The sequence below is a fragment of the Delphinapterus leucas genome, chromosome 8, assembly GCF_059928025.1.
Source record: "Delphinapterus leucas isolate spDelLeu-1000000601 "Yukka" chromosome 8, BTC_Dleu_Yukka2, whole genome shotgun sequence".
Taxonomy (NCBI): domain Eukaryota; kingdom Metazoa; phylum Chordata; class Mammalia; order Artiodactyla; family Monodontidae; genus Delphinapterus; species Delphinapterus leucas.
Genome location: NC_143136.1, coordinates 94,613,670 through 94,622,560, shown reverse-complemented (window position 1 = coordinate 94,622,560; position 8,891 = coordinate 94,613,670). Strand labels below are relative to the sequence as shown.

General features: G+C 42.5%; 1 long non-coding RNA gene across 1 annotated transcript in view; it reads right to left on the bottom strand.

Moving 5' to 3' along the window:
- The window catches only part of LOC111172705 (uncharacterized), a 162,347-nt gene that overhangs the window by 11,822 nt on the left and 141,634 nt on the right, over positions 1 to 8,891 (bottom strand). The window contains exons 3-4 of the long non-coding RNA XR_016394177.1: positions 6,754 to 6,827; positions 4,931 to 5,042 (exon numbers count right to left, since the gene is read on the bottom strand). This is a non-coding gene — a long non-coding RNA (uncharacterized LOC111172705). The remainder of the gene's footprint in view (positions 1 to 4,930; positions 5,043 to 6,753; positions 6,828 to 8,891) is intronic.

Sequence of the window (8,891 nt, the reverse complement as noted above, 5' to 3'; positions counted from 1 at the left end):
TTCAATGTTCTAATTTAATCATATAAATAGTCACAAGGCTAAATCGTCTTTCTCTGAATCTTCTAGTTTGTCTTGTGATGGGCTGGGGAACATTGAGGGCACCATGAAGGAGGAGAAGCACAGTCTTTCTTGGCTGTCCATAAACTGAGACTAGCATGTGCCTGAATGAGTGTTTGTTCCTGCAGAGATGGGTAGTTAGTTTTCTACATTTTACTAGGAAGTGTGTGTGTATGTGTTTTAAAAATGAGGATGCACTTGGACAATTTTAAAAGATAAGGACACGAGGGAAAAGCTAAAGGAGCTTTTTTTTTGTGAGAGGTTTAACGGAAGTCTATACTTGGAGAGTCAAGGCCTTTTTTCTACCATGCACAAGAGCACCTGGCCAACGGGGTGAATGGGCACAAAAATCCAACTCGCTCCTGGCACAGGCTGCATCTACCTGAAGGAAGGGGTGCATTTTTTCTCAACTGCACAAAGGTACCATAAGGGCTAGCGGTAGTCTTATGGGCAATACTGTTTCAAGGCCGGTAACAAAGTATGGCATAGAGGTCTGAAGCAGATAAGAGGATCTATGTCCATGTTTTGCCCACAACTGCTCTAGAAGTCCAGGAAGTGGACTTCAGCAACAGCAGGAGAGAGCTACTTGAAACAGATGTTCTTGAAACCCTCAGGAGCATACCACTGTGTCTGAAAATTGCTTTAAATATTTCATCACTGACCAGGTGTGATTACATGTGTGCTAGTTAGTTCAAGCATCATCTCTAAGTATGTCAGTTGTCCAAAGTAAGAATATGTGTTCCAGGGGTGATCAGTTGGCCTTACATCAAAAGAGCCATAACATGAGGTGGATAGACCCAGAGTCTGTCATACAGAGTGAAGTAAGTCAGAAAGAAAAAGACAAATACCGTATGCTAACACATATATATGGAATTTAAGAAAAAAAAATGTCATGAAGAACCTAGGGGTAAGACAGGAATAAAGACACAGACCTACTGGAGAACGGACTTGAGGATATGGGGAGGGGGAAGGGTGAGCTGTGACAGGGCAAGAGAGAGTCATGGACATATATACACTAACAAACGTAAGGTAGATAGCTAGTGGGAAGCAGCCGCATAGCACAGGGAGATCAGCTTGGTGCTTTGTGACCGCCTGGAGGGTGGGATAGGGAGGGTGGGAGGGAGACGCAAGAGGGAAAACATATGGGAACATATGTATATGTATAACTGATTCACTTTGTTATAAAGCAGAAACTAACACACCATTGTAAAGCAATTATACCCCAATAAAGATGTTAAAAATAAATAAATAAATAAAATAACAAAGAGCCATAACAGAGTATTTCCGATATCAGTCTTTCCTTTACTGCTTTGCTAACTGGAAGAGTGAATGTCAGAAATTGCTTTTATTTTTTTTATAACTTTTTTTTTTTTTTTTTTTTTTGGCTGCATTGGGTCTTGGTTGCTGCGTGCAGGCTTTCTCTAGTTGCAGCAAGCGGGGGCTACTCTTTGTTGCGGTGCACGGGCTTCTCATTGCCGTGGCTTCTCTTGTTGTGGAGCACGGGCTCTAGGTGTGTGGGCTTCAGTAGTTGTGGCTCGCGGGCTCTAGAGCGCAGCGGGCTTCAGTAGTTGTGGCTCGCAGGCTCTAGAGCGCAGCCTCAGTATTTGTGGCGCACGGGTTTATTTGCTCCACAGCATGTGGGATCTTCCCGGACCAGGGCTCGAACCCGTGTCCCCTGCATTGGTAGGTGGATTCTTAACGACTGCACCACCAGGGAAGTCCAGAAATTGCTTTTCAATGATGAAATTAGCAACTTGTTGACTAACATGATTCATGCTTAGAAATGCACTGTCATTTGGTAAAAGAAATGATATTTAAGATATGTAGGCTGGACATAATATTTTAGAGACATTTCCCACTCTTTACAGTCAGGAAGAAAGAATCTTGCACCCTGAGGAAGGATTGTTCCTAAATGGTCCCGGATCCAGCCATTGTTTCTGAGGATTCCTGGTTGCCAAAGCCCACTCTAACCTGAACTGAATCCAGCCTCTGGAATGTTGGAGTCATCAGGGCAACTTTAATGGCAGGGAGCTGGAACTTCATTGAAATTACAGAAGAGGTTTTAGGACCATTTTGGTCCCTGCTGCTTGCTAATAAATATTCCTGTAATAAGTATCAGCAGGGGTGGCAGAGTTTGGTCTGAGACTTGTTTTTATTATGAGAAGATTGTGAAGGTCCACTGAAATCTCCCCAAACCATCCCTGAGGTTAGTTTTCAACAGGAAACCATCCTCAATGGCAATACACAGTGAGGTTCCTTTAGAAAGTTTTCTTTTTATATTTATTTATTAGTTAATTTATTTTGGCTGTGCCGGGTCTTAGTTGCAGCATGCAGGATCTTCATTGAGGCATATGGACTTCTTAGTTATGGCATGCATGCAGGATCTAGTTCCCTGACCAGGGATCGAACCCGGTCCCCCTGCACGGAGTCTTACCCACTGGACCACCGGGGAAGTCCCCCTTTAGGAAGTTTTGAGAGCAGTGGATTTTGTCCTGGGGGAGCCAGAACACGAGGGACAGAACGTGGTGAATGGAAGAGAAAGAACATGGTGATGCTGCATGATCATCTAGTGGACAAACAGATTCCTAAGCACTCATAAGGCACACCTTTAGAAACTTCCAGAAATAAGTAGAAAGTAAGAGCTGCTGATAGCTCACAGTACAGCTGGCTAAGGCTCAAACAATCTTAGTTTGGGCATTAAAAGCAAATGTAACTTCATTTCCTACCCACATACTGGAAAGGTCCAAAATATTAGTTACATCCAGTGAAACTAAGCACGATTATATATAATACAGCATTTAAAGTGTGCAATGGTTGCAGGTATAAGCCATCCTGGAAAAAAAAACAGTTGGAACAATCCAAGAGCAGAGGTCTTGATCCAAGTTATGGCTTCTGTGAGGTTTAATAGGGACATAGTCCCTTTTCCTCTACTGGGCTTGTGAAGTTTTATCTACTACTTCTGGTGATTTTAGGTGTTATCTTCCGGGGAAGGGGAGGAGAGGAGTGGGCGGTAAAGCTTGTTGTGTCAAAGGCTTGTCATGGGGACCCTCTAGCTGGTAGTTTCAAATGACAATTACGGAGAAAACTGGGACATTTGGGGGTTCCTGGATTTCCATTTTACCTTACAAGGCCATTTTGATGGGGTGACTGTTCAGGATCATGGGTACCGCACGGAATGAGAACATTCACACAGGCCTTTGGGGGGCTCATAACCACAGATTGACAGGAGATCCCTAGTTGCCTGTCCCGTGGAAGGCAAAACGGAACATTGGACAAGTCAACTGACCAACAGGTATTGAGCTCTTGTTAAGTGCCAAGCACTGTGCCGGTCACTGTGACCCAGTCCTGCTATGAATAGCCTTGTTAATAGCAAAGGCAAAACAAAACATGTTAGGAGTTGTAAATCAAGTGGGAAACAAAAGCTGATGCCTTGAGTGTTTTTCATTTTGGCCAATTTGTTTGTACCAATAAGTAGAACAACGTCGAGCTTAATGCTTACTTCTCCTGAGCCTTGAGGTACCCACAATTCCCTCTTCCTCCCTTCCTTTCTTCTCCCCAGTAATGAAGAATTTCTGAGCATCTAATGTGTTTCAGACACTCAGGCTAGATTCTGAGCATACAGAGATAAAAACACAAGTTATGCCTTTCGGAACTCATGATCTTGTGTGTGTGTGTGTGTGTGTGTGTGTGTGTGTGTGTCTGTCTGTCTGTCTGTCTGTGAGAGGGTGGTGGTAGAAAGAAATAGATAAACAGACCATTAAAACACAACTTGATAGGGAATTCCCTGGTGGTCTAGTGGTTAGGACTCTGCGCTTTCACTGCCGAGAGCGTAGGTTCGATACCTGGTCAGGGAATTAAGATCCCACGTGCAGGGCGCAGCCAATAAAAACAAAAAAGAAAAACTTGATAAATACTAGAATAGTGAGGCCTCAGGTAGCTCAGAGGAGACATATCAAACTCAGAAAATTTATGTCAAAGCTATAAACAAGCTCCCTGGAGGTGACGCCACTTGAGCTAGGTCTTAGAGGACAAGCCAAGTGGCCAGGGTGGAGAAGCAGGGTGAAGGGCCTTCAGGTCGGCCGGCAGCATGTGCGGTATGTGCTGTCGTGACTGCAGGAGGCTGAGGAGGGGCTCCAGGGAATTCAGCCTTCGGCAGCCGGGACACAGGATGCACCGGGGAAAGGATGGCAGCAGAGCAAGCTGGACTTTGGGCTGAGCCCGGATCACAGAAGAAACTGAACTTAATCCTGAAGGTGATAGAAAGTCAAGGGATTTAAAACAGAGAAGGAACAAAATATATTTTTGTTAGAGGATGTCGAGGACAGACTGCAGTAGAGAAGAAAGACAGAGACAGGGGGACTTCCCTGGTGGTCCAGTGGTGAAGATTCCGCCTTCCAATACAGGGGACGCAGGTTCCATCCCTGGTTGGGGAACTAAGATCCCACATGCCGCGGGGGCAACTAAGCCCCAGCGCCACAACTACTGAGCTCACATGGCTCAACAAGAGAGCCCGTGTGCTGCAAACTACAGAGCCCACGTGCCCTGGAGCCCGAGTGCCACAAATAGAGAGAGAAAACCCGCACACCACAACTAGAGGGAAACGCGAGCAGACTGCGCGCCATAACGAAGAGCCCGCACACCACAACGAAAGATCCCGCATGTCTCAAGGAAGCTCCCACGTGCCACAACAAAGGCCCAATGCAGCCAAAAAAAAAAAAAAGAAAGAAAGAGATAGGGTTGTGACGGTTGTTTACGGTGTAATTTTTAAAAGAGTCCTTTCAGGTGTATTTATACATAACATCAGTCTACTCCTATAAGTAGTCTATAATTAACATTTTTAAGTTGAAGTCTCATTATTCTCTAATACTGGTACCTGAATCAAGGAATGTTACTTGTCATTCCTGGGGAATCAGGTTGCTGGGCGACTCTCCATCCGTTGCTTCAACAATTCTTCAATGGTTCTTTGTTTCAGAGAGAAGGCACCACTACTGGGATCAAAGAAATCACAGCTCAGCTTTAATTGTCAAATTGATTTGAAGGCCATGGTGAAGATAATAATATTGAAAGCTGGGTTTTACTGAGTGACAAAGGTATTTTCTAAATTCTGAAATTTTCCCTTTAAATAACAAGAAGTAAAGTTTGGACTATAGAGAAGGGAAGAACTTGGATAAGGGCAAAACATTTGGAAGAGGAAAGGGAGAGGGGGCGAAAGGTCAGATACAAATGTCTTGCTTGTCTTGTGGGGTGGAAACTTCCAGAAGGGGTGTAAGGAACCCATTGTTACATTTTGAGAAACCTGAGAACACTGGGGTTTTATGTCGGAGGAGACCGCAGGGCATTCAAAGAAGTCCTACATTGGGCAATGGCCCTGCATTGATGCCTTTAAGGAGTGATAGAGCAGCTTCATTCAAGAGCAGTTAGTGGTCCCAGTGGACCCCAGTCTACATGTCACATGAGGAGGCTTGAGGAGGACCCATAAGTGCCAGTAGTGGATGAGAGAATGCTAAGAAAACTGGTAGGCCAGAGGAAGACTGGGAATCAGGAGGAAGCGGTCACAGAACATAGGGTCTTGTTGACTAAAGGCTGTATCAGGAAACTTCAGCTTTAGCAGTGATTCCCAGAATTCCAGCCAGGACCCATTACTTCTCAGCATCACAGGTACAGTTGGTCCAGTGACCCTGTAGGATGAGGGCCATCTCGTGAAAGGCAGGGGAAACCCAAAGCACCCCCATCCCCTGCACCCAAGTGCCCAAGGAGAAGGGAGATACAGTCCTGAGACAGGAAGTGAATTTGAATCCACTATTTACCCCCAGCTGACAATTTTAAACTAGAAGAGACTGAGTTAAATTTTTTAAAAAATTGTGTCTTCCTCAGCATGAGCAAGAAGGGCATTGGTCTCAAGCAGGATGGGCTCAGTTCATGAATATAAGGTTACTTGGGGTTTTTTTGCATCTGAGTTGTAGTGTGTAAACTTCTATTCTGCTTTACCCGTGTATATCTCACACACACACACACACACGCACACACAAACACACACACATGCTTATGAATTCCTTCTCTAACAAAAATCATCATGTCAAAAGATATGTTCCAAAATAGCAGACAACAGAAGATCCTAGGGAAGGATGGCTTTCAAATGAAAAGGCTGAGGATTCTTTTACTTTACAGTATGGGAAGCAACAGAGTGCAATGGTTAAGACCATGGAGCCCGATGTGTAGTCTTCAAACCCGGGTTCCACTTGGGCAAGTCCTTTATATCTCAGTGCCTCAGTTTCCTCCTCAGGAAAATGGAAATAATAATCACACCCACTTCATAGGCTTGATATGAATACTAACCGGGTTTGATCTGGAAAGCATTCGGAACAGCTCCTGGCATCGAGTGGTGCCCTCTTAGACTCTGGTCTCAGGATCTCAAACTCTTGAGGGACTTGTGATTGAAGGCAGGGTCACATGTGAGATGGTGATTTAGAATAACAAATGTCAGCTTTTTATCCAGACTTCTGAATCTGGGCAGTTCCTTTGGCCATAGCCCTTCTTTCCCCCTAAATCTGTGTATTCAGTGGATATAAGATTGTTTTGTCTGTTTCTGACACTAAAGGACTGTGAAAATTAATGAGGACAATGTCTGTGAAGTGCTTTGAATTTTTTAAAGGAAAACTGAATAAAAAACAAAAGATAAGAAAATTTTTGAGGCACCTTTTCACCATCTGTAACATTCAACTGTTTCATCATTGTTGTCCTTCTTCTAGGGCTCTCTATTTACTTGGCAGCTGAAAAAAAAGAGAAAAAATAGCAATCAGAAATACAATACGTTTCATGAAATGTTTGGCATTTAAATCTCTCATAAAATACAGAGCGGAATGGCCTACAGTATATTTTAGATATATTTGCTTGTAGACTTTTAAAAAATTTCATCACCGTGGTAGCATTTAACACATAAGAAGGAATTTCTCTTAGACCTGAATCCAGAAAATTAATCTAACACCTGTTTAAAAATAGAGATGGTTACTTTCTATGTCCTTTTCTCTATTTTTAAAAGCCCACTACTTGTTCATTCGCCTTCCCCAGATGTTAACTGGGAAATGGAAATCTTTTTTTAAAGCCTAGCTAGAAGAACTCACAGATACACAAAAGTGTTGATAGCACCAAAGGTGCAACTTACATCAAAATCTCACAGGATTCAAAATTTTAAGGATCTGTTGTTGCTACTTCACCTTCCATTATTAAATGCATAGAAATCACAAGGTGTGTACCTGTGAGAATTTCGTGAATTAACAAACATCTATAATGCGGGTGACATTTAAGGTTTTGAGGCAGAGCTAAATTCAGGTTTTTCAAAGCTTGGTCAGCTGTTCAATACAGATATTGTTTTTAATCTAGTGCTATGATCACTTCATCACATAAGCATGTTTCTTGAAATGGCAGGAAACTTGAGGTTTGAGATATTTTTAGAAGGCGTAGTTCCTATAATCCTCCTAGATGCAAATATGAATTACATTCAGCTGGATCCACCACCAAGATCTAAAGCAGTGTTTTTCAAACTGGGTCATGGCCCATTCACAGGCCCTGAAATCACCTTATGAATCAAAACCAGCATTAAAAAAATTAGAAGATAACAGAAAACATAACATCATAGTAGTAGTGCATCTTATGGGGAAAGAGAAAGATTTGTTTCTGTGTGTGTGTGTGTGTGTGTGTGTTGGGTTATGATACACAGTGTTTCTCAGGGTGAGCCAATAAAATATATTTGAAAGCTGCTGATCTAAGATTACTGTATGCATACTTCTTAGCCAATATAAACTACTAGGAAGAGGAAAACAGTACACACCTAATGGAAAAATAATTTTTCAATAAATTTCATAGACCTTGAAATTATCCACAGCCTCTAAACCAGTTATTCCACCTTTGGATATTCATCTTAAGGAAATAGTCCAAAATTCAGACAAAGATTATTACACAGAAATATTCACTGCACTGTCATTCATTGTACTGGAAACCCCCAACAGCTTAAGTGCTCAATAACATAGTAATAGTTAAGTCAATTTACAATATGAAAACTAGTTGAGTATGGCATCATCATTAAAGGCAACATTTTCAGAGGATTTATCGTGATGTGGGGAATGCTTATAATATTAAAAAAAAGCATTCAAACTTGCTTATACTCTATATTAAGAAATTCAAAACTTGTTAAAAGAAAAATGCTAAAATAGTGGTTTTCTGAGTTGAGTTATGGATAATTTTCATTCTGTTTTTCTATATTTTTCAAGTTGACTACAGTGCACGTGTATCATATCTATTGTCTAAGGGAAAACAGGTGTCTCCGTAAAAACAGGCTCCCCCTTCCCAGGATAATAGTGTGTGTTCTTATCAGCCAAGTAGCAGTGGTTTTGCAAGGATGCCACCTTGGTTGACTCCCCTGTTGGTCCACAGAGAGTAATATTGCCCTTCTTTCACATGTACATTCATAGTGTAATGACTCTGAAGATTCCAGTTCACACTGTTCCTGGGTGATTAGTGCCTGCCCATGGGTGATCTTCCCTTTCTCAAGACCAGCACATCAGTTTCCTATCCCTGCTGTAACAGATTACCATCAATCTGGCAGCTTAAAACAACACAAATTTCTCTTCTTACAGTTCTGGAGGTCGGGAATCCAAGATGGTTCTCACTGGGCTAAAATCAAGGTATCACCAGGCCTGAGATCCTTCTGGACATTCTAGGGGAGAACCTATTTCCTTGCCTTTTCCAGCTTTTACAAGCCACCAGCATTCATGGCCCCTTCCTCCATCTTCAAAGCCAGTGGCATAGCATCTTGAACTCTCTCTCTCCCTGCTTCC